We start from the raw sequence: 12,851 nt of genomic DNA, 5'->3' as shown, positions 1-12,851 counted from the left end.
AAGCAGCCTGTACAGAGAAATGGTGATGCTTTCTAAACTGTATTATGCAGGTCATTAGAACTGAAGATGTGAAGGTTTGAGAGGCAGTAAGTGTGACCTCACAACCATCGTGCACAATTCTGATGTCCTGCTGCAGTGTAATGAGCATCCCACAGATAATTTCTGTGGTGAGTTTTTTTCTCTTTTCAGTTTGTCGTCATGATCCAAGTCAAATTCAAATGCTATTTTCATTTCTGGCCAAGAGATGGAAAAGCATGCAAAACGTAAGGTATGGAACACTGTTCATCAGGTTCCAAAATGCACATGAAGTGCTGCAGATTCGGAGAACCAAACACAGCTATTCACAAGTTATGTTTTGCATTCCCTTTTTAATATTTCATCAACTTTTCCACATTGGAAAAAGTCACTTCTGAAGCTGTCCAAACTTTGCCCTCTTCTAGGATAGTCATTTGGAAGTTTCATCTTAAGAAGTGCAACCAAGGTTGATCCCATTTCATCCTGCCTAGTACAACAGACTAGCAGCCGCTCAGATTGCGTGTTGCCCTTGCCCAGGGTTCTTGGTTACTGAACCGAAGTTTGTCCCTCCTGCAAAGAATGGTTGCAGTCCTAGGTTTGCTGGCTAGCATTAGAGTTAAAAACCTATCTTAGCATGAATCAGTCAGAAGTGATCTATTTAGGCTAGACTAACAAGATTAAATCTTAGAGAGCCAGTGTGGTGTAGTGGTTAGAGTGCTGGATAGGACCGGAGAGAGCCGAGTTCAAATCCCCATTCAGCCATGAAAACTAGCTGGGTGGCTCTGGGCCAGTCACTTCTCTCTCAGCCTAACCTACTTCATAGGGTTGTTGTGAAAGAGAAACTCAAAGTATGTAGTACACCGCTCTGGGCTTCTTGGAGGAAGAGCGGGATATAAATGTAGTAGTAGTAGTAGTAGTAGTAGTAGTAGTAGTAGTAATAATAATAATAATAATAATAATAATAATAATAAAATTACCAATAACACCTGTCTGACTGTGTAAACAAGAAATAATAATAATAAAATCAAACTGTTGAAGTAACTCCAGAATCCATGTCTACGTAAACAAGACTTCTGTAGCAACATTTTTTAACCAAATCCAGTTAAGTTCAAGGGAGGTGTTTTTATTCAATTCAGCAGTAAAGGCAAAATAGCAACGTTGTTCATGTGTCTGAATAACACCGAGAAGCATTTCATGGTTAGCCACTGCATATATCTGTGCTGTTAATGCGATGGGTACTGCTGCTGAAGTTCAAATTCTGTTTCAAATCTTGCAATCTGCTGAGAATGGAAGTCCTGCTGGTCAACATTGTACTAAAGGGTCATCAAACTCTGCTGGGAATGAGCAAGGGCCAGTGAGGACAGAGAAGAAGCTATGACTCTACTTCTCCAAAAGAAAGAGAGGAAAGAAGATAATCCCCAAATCTGGTTATTACATTAACAATAGCTGATATATTACAGAGGCCTACTCTTGTAAGGGTATCAGGAGTACATCTTACACATTCTTACATCACTGTGTGCGAGTCCTTCTGAAATTCTTATTTTGATCCATGGAAATGAATTACAGTAGCAGATGCTGTTCTTAATCTTGTGCCTTACTAACAAGTCCTTGCCTCCATCTATTGTTCTGATTTAATGTTATGGTGTTTGTATTGACTGAAACACATTTGAACTGTAGCAAAACTAATAATATTTTATTTCAGTAAGAACCACTACTTTGACCAGTTTTATGCATTTGCACTGAACGCATAAAGTTTTATATTTGCACTGAAATCAGTGTTGTTAAAATGTTACTCTTTAAGTTTGTATGCAGCAGAGAATTTCATACTGAGATGAATTCATTAATGTTTATGCATTCCTGCTACTAAAACCCTCGAAGTTATGTCTTTCTGAAGTTGGTATAAACATAAAACCTCATTTTGCAGCCTTCTTTCTCCATAGTTTTTCATAGGGTTTGAGATCTTGTATGAACGTTTCTTTACAGGTCTCTTAGCAAAACTGAGCCAGAACCATCTATTGAATTTCTCCCTTGAAATTTCGTCAATTTTCTTTATCCTGGAAATTAGAAGCAACCATGCAAAAGCCCCAGAGAACGACAGTATTGGCTTACAAGTAGCACCTGAGCATAGCTCTAGAGTCTTGGAAGCAAGGGAGCTATGCGATCCTTGAGGTTGTCTGTCTAAGCCTAGGAATAATCAATTGACCTAAAGTTTAGGCAGAGTACTTTTTAAATATACTCTGTCCATAGTGTTAGGCTGAAAGCAAGGCTAGGTAGGGCTGAAAGCAAGGCTAGGGTGAAGCTGCTACTAGTCACACAGACTGTGGGGAGAGCTTTCCAGAAGTATATAAATGGATTCTGCTTAAACTTCAGCTCAGTTTGGTGGAGAAGATTCCCCAAGCTTGGTAGGATAAGCACTGGAAATTTGCAACTCCCTTGCTCCCAAAGCTCAGGAGCTTTCTCAAGATGTGTACTGTGGACCAGTAACTCAGGGGCTGCATGTTTCCCTGGAGGCTTGAAAAAAACAGCATTTGGGAGTTCTTTTGCAGTTCTGTCTAAGCAATCATTAGTATCGAAAACTAGGACAGAAAGCTTTTATTTTCAGCATATGAGTAATTTGTGTGGCTGTTTGACAAAAGATTCTGCCTTGTTGGACATGCACATTTTGACCCAAACATCAGAAGTGGTGAAAGTTTTTCTCAGCCCTAATTAGAGGTACAATATGTGCTGTGAACACTCAGAGGGCATTGTACAGCTTGGTGCTTCTGAATATATGAATGACAGAGGAAGGACTGTAGCACAGTGACAGAGCACATGTCTTGCATGCAGAAGGTGCCTGGTTCAATCTCTCCAGGTAGGGCTGGGACCCTTGCCTGAAACACTGTCAATCAATGTAGGCAATGCTGAACTAGATGGACCAACAGCCTGACGACTCCAAATAAGAAGCTTCCTATATTCCTAACAAAGGTATCCGTGAGACTTCTATGAATGTCTTAACGAAGCAAAGGCAGTGTTTGGTTTTAAAATCTCATCTATGCAGTCCCATAAAAGTCTCACGTGTTTCCAAAACCATTTTAGAGTAGAAGAGGCCATTGTGTCATAACCTCTATTTCTGCCTCCAGGAAAAACGGAAGTTGTAAAATCACTATGTTGTTACTTTAAAAATAAATAAATTGTGGTTGAACAATTTATTGCTCTGAAAGCTGGTGGAGGTCATGGCTTTCTGAGACATGCATGCCATCTGTCTTGAGCCATGGGCTGCTAAACAACATCCCTAATGTACAGGATACTCCAGCGGCCGCTCTGTAATTTCCTGCATTGCAATATTTTCTATGTATGCTTTATTAGAATAAGTAGTCTAATCTTCCCCTCACCTCAGACAGTGAGTTCATTATAAGTAAATTTATGTGGGTTGGTGCATGATAAGAGCCCCCTTGATGCTGGGCTACAGATGTCCCAATTGTGCATCTTTTCGAACCTTTTGTCTTTGTATACAGACAAAGTATGTTGTGGGATTGGTCTTAGGAGCTGTAGATAGGAGGAAGATACCATGACAGAAATGCTAGCATTTCACTTTATGTCTGGATTAATTTGCATGTGTGCAGCATAGGTAATATATTGATATTTTTCAGTGCCGTCCTGTTTTTGTTGTTGTTTTGTTCTTGCTCTGGAAGCTGTATCTAGAGGCCAAGTACATAGAGTCATAAACAAGAGGCACTGGGAGAAAGACATGCTAGACTGAAAAGGAACAGTAAAGAAAGAACAAGCAAGAATGTTTCTGAAAGCAGAGGATTAGTATCACATTTGATACTAATATTAGGTATTAGGATTCATGAGTACAATTTCACCTTAACCCCATGCTAGACTTGTGTTCATTTTGACAAAGGGAAACTTTTGAACGTGCCTCTCATGTTTGAATCTAATTAACTTCAGTAAGTTATCATAATAGGAATTATATACATAGTTTTTCTATCTCGACTTGCCATAAGAAACCGGGAAGGGTTTTCCTAGGAGAGGTTCACTAAAATAACACTTGCAACCCCTTGTAGTATCGAGTTACAGGAAGTATGGAGTCACGGGAAAGAAGGACTTCCCTGTTGTATCCAATGAAAACTGCTTCCATTTGTTTCAAAGAGTTGACTGCACGGCTATTTCTCTTCCTTTCTGTAAGTCTTTCTTTTAGCCATCAAAATAACAGTATGTTGTGGTATCTGCAATCCTTAAGGAAATAAATCTTCATGCCTGCTACCGCATGAAATCAGTTTGATATTATGTCAAACAAAAGTCTTGGCTAGGTTATTCTGTTCTCCTGCTAAGATTGTTAATAAATATCACCACTGATGGTGTGCAAAACAAGATCTAGGGGAATCTCCTTTGTTGTCTTCGCAGACTTGATTTCTCACTCTTGTCTCCACTTGAACAGAATGGAGCATCAGTATAAGAACATGACATCATTGTAAATATGCCAGGAGCCTTTATCATGTTTAATTATCTCTACAGTGGAAAAAGAAGATGTAATTCCCTTTTTTGCCATGGGGGAAAAAATGGCAATCAATGACCAAATGGTCAGAGCACTGCTATTCTGCAATTGGCTCTTCCAAAAAGGAAAAGATGAAGCCATTACAGTTAAAGGAGTGCTGTCTACAGGAGCCATTCTGTGTTATGTCATTATATGACTTAATATATTTCAGTTGCATGGTATGTAAGCAACACATAAAGTGATTTAATTTTATTTTCCATTTCCCAGTTCTTACTCAGTGAGAATGGACAGTTCTTCCATTATATGGAAGACAATATTATAAGACAATACTGAACTAGATAGACCAATGGTCTGACTCAGTATATGGCAGCTATCTATGTTCCAAGTTCCAATTTTATACGTGTCAATCATGTACACTGCCAGAGTTAGTATCGAAGGTACCACTTCTGCCCTCTTCCTGTTGAGCAGACGAACTTGAGATGCATGGCCCTTCTACACATTGGAGCCTTCAGCACAAGCAGCACCTGTTCCTTCCAGGATCCTAGGTCCTCCCATATCCTACTCCAGCCTTTTCTCAGCTTGACATCAGTAGGTTAATCTAAATATATTTACAGCAAAGTCTCCATCGCTGATCCTTTTACTTTTTATTATCATGCAGTCGTGCACTGTACTGTAAGATGCAGTTCCGTCAAGTCAATTTCAACTCCTGGTGCCCACAGAGCCCTGTGGTTTTCTTTTGATAGAATACAGGAGGGGTTTACCATTGCCTCCTCCCACGCAGTATGAGATGATGCCTTTCAGTATCTTCCTATATGCTAACTGCTAACTGGGCAAAGAGGCACCTTTTACCGTGGTGATTCTTTTTATTTAGCAGGGGGAGATTAACTGACCCTATCCAACCCTAACACAGTATTCCCAGTTACTGTTGCTGGTGTCTATCTTATGTTTCTTTTTAGAATGTGAGCCCTTTGGGGACAGGGTTCCATCTTATTTGTTTGTTATTTCTCTGTGTAAACCGCCCTGAGCCATTTTTGGAAGGGTGGTATGGAAATCAAATTACTATTATTATTATTATTATTATTATTATCGCTCGCTGCTGCCTGAAATAGTACCAGCAGGGATTTGAACTGGCAACTTTCTGCTTGTTAGGCATTTCCCCACTGTGCCATTAGCACAGTTTATAAAATAACAAGGCCCCCACGACTGCAGAGTTCTTCCATTTGAAAGGCAATGCTACCTCATCTAATTGGTTAGACATTTAAGGGATGATATTCCCATATGAAAGTTTGCAATTTGCACCTTACAAAGGCAAATTGGACAGGTTCCTGTTTCCAAGGAGTTAATCTAAAATAGACAGTGGGAAAGCAAGGGTAGGGAATGAAGAACGTGGACAAAGAACGTGGACAAATGCTACACATGCTTAGTACTTGCTTACAATAGAGTGTGAGAATTTAAAAAGATAAGCCAAAGGCTATGTGGAAAAGTTAGCCTTTGAAGACAGATTGGAAGGAAAGAAGAGAGGCTGCACCACATATATGTTCAAGGAAGTAGTTCCATGCATGAGGGGAGCAAAAGAGAATGGACTTCCAGGCCTCTGCGCTTATCCTCTCATTCTGTAAACTCATGCTTGCTGATAACTATGCAAGAGACAGCAATGTTGCACCACAAAGCAGCACACATCAGAAATTGAGTTTGGTGTTGTTACAAATATGTTCCAGGGAGCAAAACATAAAGCAGATGGTCTGCTGTTCCGGAAGAACCTGCAGTTTTGAGTTTTTCTGCACAGAGCTATTGGTTGTCAAGCCTATCAGTAGTTGAGAAACTTTGCATAAGGAGTAAACTAGTCAAACTGCTAGTAGTTCTGGCTAAGCAGTTTTGCTGTAGCTTGTTTTATTGCCAGCTTATACCCATTTTATAGGTAAAATTAAACCTGAAGATCTGGGGATCTAGAAAGTTGCTACAATATAAGGCACCGCCTTCCATACAATATGTTTTTTGCATCAAAACTGAACCTTTTGCTTTCCTCAAGCAAGCATTCCTAGAGTAATTGAAGGTACCCTGCAGATATGTCAGCAAGATCGAAAAGGAAAAGAATTTTGTCATGAGTGATAGAGAACACAGGGTTTGGAAGTAGTCACCCACCCACCCCCACCCCTTACATAATTCCTTGACTGTTTCCACCATGAAGTGATCATCAGTCTGGAGAGTACACTTTATGTTGATGCTGACCATCTTGAACATATGACTTCTTTGATTGCCTAAGGCAAAGGAAGAATTTCTAAAAAACAAAAAAATACATGGTGGGGGGAAGGGGGGACCCTGCACAATATGGTATAACACCATACTTAAGTGCATTTTATAGTGTTCCTGAGGGTACTCTTTCACTCCGCATCTTATAGGCTGTGTATTAACTTTTGCTAAACATTTAACATCTAGACCTAAACTCCAAGTGCTTGTCAATTATTCCAAAGCCTTTGTGGCCATTTGCCTCAATGCTGAGATCTGCCTGGTAGCAGACTTACTTCTAGATAAGCAGTTGGGTGGACTACTGCCTACACATCTTCCCTTATATTTTCATAATTAAAGGAGATAGGGAAATTTAGGTAAGGGGCCTGGTCCTCACAGACCCTATGGTCTGTGACTATGTTCTTGGGTAGGTTGGAAATTAATATTAAAAACAAATTGATTTCACACCTAATTTCAGTCTCCATGTATAATTTCACTTTCTGCCTACCAGAATGCTGAAGATGTGCTTTTTTTTAAATGCCTCAGGGCATGCTTTTTCAAACCATGTCCACTGGGCGAATGTTCACTTGGGGCAAATACACCTCTAGCTTTCCCACAGTTCATTTATGTATGTAGGATTTGTCCTTATGTGTTGACAGTTTGTTCACTTCTGTCAGCATGCAAGTGGAAATCTATTTGCTATCATATGTAGACAGCAATAGGGAAAATGTTCTAGTTGTGCAAGCCATTTCTCCTTGGCACTCAGTGAAGTGTATGCCAGGTATGTTACTTGAGTCTTAGCCAGGTTATTATGCTTTATAGTTTATGCCATCCTGACAATCTGTGAGTTAGTGCTGGCAAAGAGCAGGATTTTCCATGAGGGCTTTGCTTACAGTGCATTAGCTGTCCGACAACAGACAGAAGGAAAGAGAGATTGATTGCCACGCTTAGAAGTAGGTGATGAGACCTTTGAACATTACATGGGCCATATAGGCTCATTGCTTCCCCCCCCCCCAGTCTATAATTGCATCATCTTAAAAATAGTTTCCAAAGTATGCATGTATCTTATAAAACCTCCAAGATAACTTTTGCTATCTTACATACATAGTTACATAGGAAGCTGCCTTGTACCAAGTCAGACCATTGATCCAGCTAGCTCAGTATTGTCTGCTCTGACTTCCTGGGGTTCCAGATAGGAGACTTCCATAACCCTCTCAGGAGATACCAGGGACTGAACCTGGGACTTCCTGTGTGCAGAGCAGATGCTTTACCACTAGGCTATGGTCCCACCCTCACCTAAATAACTGCAAACTCACAGCTTTCAGCAAGTGTTTTTGAAAAATGGTTAGTCTGTTTTTGTCTGATTTAATTTTTTGCTACACTTTTATGAATCATTTCCTACCTGTATTGATTCTCCATTTCCTATGGTTGGAATCTTACCATGGCCCCTTGCATTCTTCTTAAGACTTGCAATGCAAACTCTTTTTCTCCTTCCCTTTGTGATATTCATATTCATTCTCTCTCTCTCTCTCTCTCTAACATATAATGGTGGGATTTCAGCTGTTGGTACGGGAAGTAAAGAGATGTGCCCAGTGTCTGGAACAGCTCTAGCTCCAAACACTCAATATCTGGGAATTACTGGAAGTGGGAGCTGTTTGTTCAGTATACTTGGGAGCTTGAAGGAAGAGACACAGGCAGGAAGACAACTGAGAAAGGGGTTCTGTGTTGCTTAGGATGGGGCCAGTTGCTCCCCCCCCCCACTAAATGAACAATGAGGCACCCTTTAAAGTGGTGATTGCTACATTTAGCAGAGGTAGAGCAGCTGGCCCTCTCCAGCCCCAGCACTATTGCGTTGCCTATCTTCTGTTTCTTTTCTCTGGAGAGGAGAGATCTTTGGAGAGAGGGAACCACCTTATTGTTTTCTCCTTCCTTCCTTCCTTCCTTCCTTCCTTCCTTCCTTCCTTCCTTCCTTTGTAAGCCACTTTGGGGAATGTTGAAAAGTGGTATATAAATATTCATAGTAGTAGTTAGGACAGTGTTTTCCACCCTGCTGGCATTTAGCTTTACTACCCATGTTTGCATCCATATTGTTTTGCTTGGAAGCCTAGGACTGCGGTCAGAGAGAGAAGATGAACTGTGTAGGCCCGGGTCCTGGGTGAGCCAAGTGACAGCAGACAAGGAGAGAGAGGAAGGCAAAACTCATCCCTTAGCTCATGTTCACACAGCCCCCCTCTGCTACTGACCTATATGTCTGACCTCAAATAGGGAGAAGGAGTGCATTCCTTGTGGTAGCCAACAGGGGCAGTCTTTCCATGAGGCAAGGGGAGGCAGTTTCCTCAGGCAGTAGATTATTGTTATGAGCCACCCAGAAAACAAGATGTTATAGGGCGGCTAACAAATAAAGCTCATTTTATTTGTTTGGGCACCAACTTCTGCTATCCCCCAGTATAGAAGCAGCTCTTTGCTGCCACCTCCTCCTTTGCGGCTACCTCTTGCCTTAGTGTGGAGTATGCCACCTCCTCCTTCAGGTGCTACCGGGCTAATTATGAATTCTACTTCTTCACCTTTTCATAATTGACCCAGTGGCACTCAAGGGAGGAAGTAAAAGAGTGCACACAAGTGTATGATGGAGGAGGAGGCAGAGGTGAGTGAGTTTGTGTGTGCATGCACAAATGAAACGGCAGCTATCACTACTCCCACTCTTTTTTAAAAGGGTAAGGAGGATGCACATGATGGGGGCTGCACTTGAAGCCCTGCTTCAGGCATATGGAGGTCTTGGGCCTCCACTGCTAGCCAATCCATTTCCTTTCCAGCCTTCTCCTTCCATCCCCAGACATATCTTTATTCCTGGCTTCTGCAGTACTCCCACACTATGCAAAGTTCAAGGGATATAAGGTGCAACCTGGATCATGCTTTTTGTTAAAAAAAACAAAAAACCAGATGTTGTTTGTTAGCTAATGTCCAGAGATCCTAACTCATTTGGAGAATTCTAATAGATGTATAAATCTGAGTACTTCAGATTATTTTCTTGCTTTTCAGAGTCTGTTATCATGTATTGTATGCTTATTTTCATTTTCTAGTGTTAAATTTTCTGCACCATGGGCCTGAAAGCAGAGTATCATTAATCACAACATTTTTGGTATCTGGGGGTTGTTAGTCAACTATCCCTCAGTTTATATGTGGTGTTTGGTTGGCATTTCTATTGAGTCTTCCATGAAGTATACTCTGAATCCCTTACTATACAGAAATACCCTCTCTCTAAGATTTTAGTTTTCCATATCCTCTCTCTTCTAATCTTGTGTACAGTCAGAGAAGTAAACAAAGGTTATACTCTATAGCAGGCATCCCCGAACTGCGGCCCTCCAGATGTTGCTGAACTACAACTCCCAGCATCCCTAGACACTATTTTTTGTGGCTGGGAATGCTGGAAGTTGTAGTTCAGCAACATCTGGAGGGCCGCAGTTTGGGGATGCCTGCATAGGCTTAAACACCCAACTTCTGCGCCTCCAAACATAGGAAAATCAACTGGAAACAAACCTAGACATGTCCATTCCTCAACAGGCCAACCTGTCAAATTAATAGTAGAATCCAAGTTATTATACCAGTGATTGATTGATGATTGATTGATTGCATTTCTATACCACCCCTCCTGATTTGGCCCAGGGCGGTTTACAAATGAAACAATCAAAGTCAGTCAACAACAAAAACAAAAATCCTAAAATACCATAAAACAATCAGTTAAAAAACAATTTAAAAACCCTAAAAAAAACCCCAGTACATTAAAAACCCCTTACAACAATATGAAAATCCTGGAAGGCCAGGCCAAACAGATGAGGGCTCTCCTGAAGGGTCAATAAAGAGTTAAAATTATGGATTTCTCCAGGGAGCACATTCCACAGCCCAGGAGTAGCTACAGAGAAGGCCCACCTCTGAGTCGCCACCAGACGTACCAGTGGTAACTAGAGATGGGCCTCCTCAGATGACCTTAACGTACGGTGGGAATCATGCAGATTCACACTCTATCTACTAATGTATAATTTTATTTTGTCAAATTTTGAAGGGTAGGAGTTTGCAAGAGAGGTGAACAGAGGCAACACGAGATCCTTGAAAAACCTCAGTCCCTTTTGTCTGAATGATTTTGTGAAGCACTGTCTTTTGATTATGAAGATAAACCAACTGACTCTAGAGACAAAGACTGCTGTCAGATTATATGGGCGAGTGCAGAACAGAGGGGAGCAGCATGGGAAACAAGAAGGGATTGTTGTTGTGAAACCTTGACTAACATAAAGATGCCACAGTGGCATCTTATATACAAGGCAGCTGCTACTGCCAAATTGAGAGGGGTCCACTATGTGCAGCAGCACATAATTTATGAACAGTCTCTTCATCCGAAAATTCCAATCTCAGAAACAGTAGCTTCAAGTAAACAATTCCTTACATTCATGCTTCCTAAAGAAGGGCTTGATGTCTACCCAAGTGTTGGCTGTCCAGCAAGTGCAGCTGAAGTTTGACCTATTAAATGGCTAGTGTTTTAAAATATCAAGCTGCTTATTAAAGAGCCTAAGTGTGGAGATTTAGAAGCTTAGATATAAGCTTCTGTTTTGAAAAGCTTTGGGGTGGCATATTGGGCAGGGTATTTGGGGGAAGCGACATGGACTCCTGCTGCTGAAGTCAGTAAACTTTGCTAGTGTGGAGCCTCTCTTAAGAAGGGAAACCTAAGGAAGAACGCACAAGAGAATAACTTCCTTGTTTTGCTAGTGCTTGAACTCATTGTTGAAATTCCCAGTTGCTTTGGTAAAATGATAGGTTTATTCATGAAATGGTTGAATTTATTGTCTCTTCCGAGCTAAAAATACATTTTCCCCTCTAAAACGTATTTTTAGCTTCTCCCACTTATATTGTGAGAGCTTTTTGCTTGTTTGGCATCCCATGAACGTTCTGCAAAGTCAGGCAGCTTGGATGCCTCAGGAAAGAAGCTGGAGTTGGTTGGGTGTCTGCGGATGTTTCCTTAGCTTGTCCAAACTCCGTCAGTTCTTGATAACTAGGGGAACACTTGCGGGGGGATGATATGATACATATATCATAATATATATCAGTGTCCAGGGCACCATCCATCTTAACTTCCCTGAAGAATAACAGCCAGTTGAGTCTGAGATAAAATGTCTTTGGAGACTTCAATTCCTTTTATTTTAATTTTAGGTATTTCAAATGTATATACAGAGTTGTCTGCCAGGAAAACACGTGAATTGGTTTTTAATATAAAATGATGATTTAAAAATCCCACCCACCAAAACTCATTAAAATCTAAAGATTCCAGTTTTAAACCATCTCATGAGCTGCTTTGGTGGAGCTCTGGGTGCCAACAGGTGACCATTTATTATTTTACCGCACTTCTGTGATGTAGTAGTGTTTTCTTTCCTATTTGGCAGGTTGATGCAGATAAAGCTTCTCTATGAGCTCCTTCAATTTGTGTACAGTATTAAACGCTACTCTTTTCTTATAGTTGCCTGAGGCTTTTGCTCCAAACCAGTGGCTGTCCAAGACTTCCACGTGCCTGAAACAGGGCACAAAATATTGTGCATGAAATACCACTTCTGCCTCCACCTCCACGGCAACCCTCTCTACTTGACAGTGCGGATGTCCTCCCTCTAGAGCAGGGGTGGGGAAACTTGGCTCTCCAGCTGTTGTTGAACTACAACTCCCATCATCCCCAGGCACAATGGTGAGAGTTGTAGTTCAAAAACAGCTGGAGGGCCAAGTTTCCCCACCCCTGCTCTAGAGAGTGTCTCCAGTATTCAGTTCCCATTGTTTCTGCTTCTTTCTCCTTTGGATAACAAGTCCAACTGGGCATGAAGGAGGGAAAGTCTTGGAGTGACTGCCGAGCGATAGCTATGCCCCCACTTGACAAGAAGGGTTTTGAGCAGGCAGCTGAGGAAGACGAGTGGGGTGGGTGCATCTTGCTGCCCTGCAAGCACCCCAGTAATCTACTCCTTGAAGTGACTGCCTCACCTCAAGGAAGGGCTACTTCACTCCAAACCTCCAAAGTTTTTTCATTTGGGAAGAATTTAAAATTCAGGTTGGAGCTTCCTTGGGACCAACAAAGCTATAGGAAATGGGACTTTTAAACTAGGAG

General features: G+C 41.3%; 1 protein-coding gene across 6 annotated transcripts in view; it reads left to right on the top strand.

The window, feature by feature from the left end:
* The window catches only part of MYLK (myosin light chain kinase), a 359,252-nt gene that overhangs the window by 260,689 nt on the left and 85,712 nt on the right, over positions 1 to 12,851 (top strand). The gene's annotated exons all lie outside the window — the stretch shown is intronic.

This window comes from Hemicordylus capensis, chromosome 1 (genome assembly GCF_027244095.1).
Source record: "Hemicordylus capensis ecotype Gifberg chromosome 1, rHemCap1.1.pri, whole genome shotgun sequence".
Lineage (NCBI taxonomy): Eukaryota > Metazoa > Chordata > Lepidosauria > Squamata > Cordylidae > Hemicordylus > Hemicordylus capensis.
This window is presented reverse-complemented; position numbering and strand designations above follow the sequence as displayed.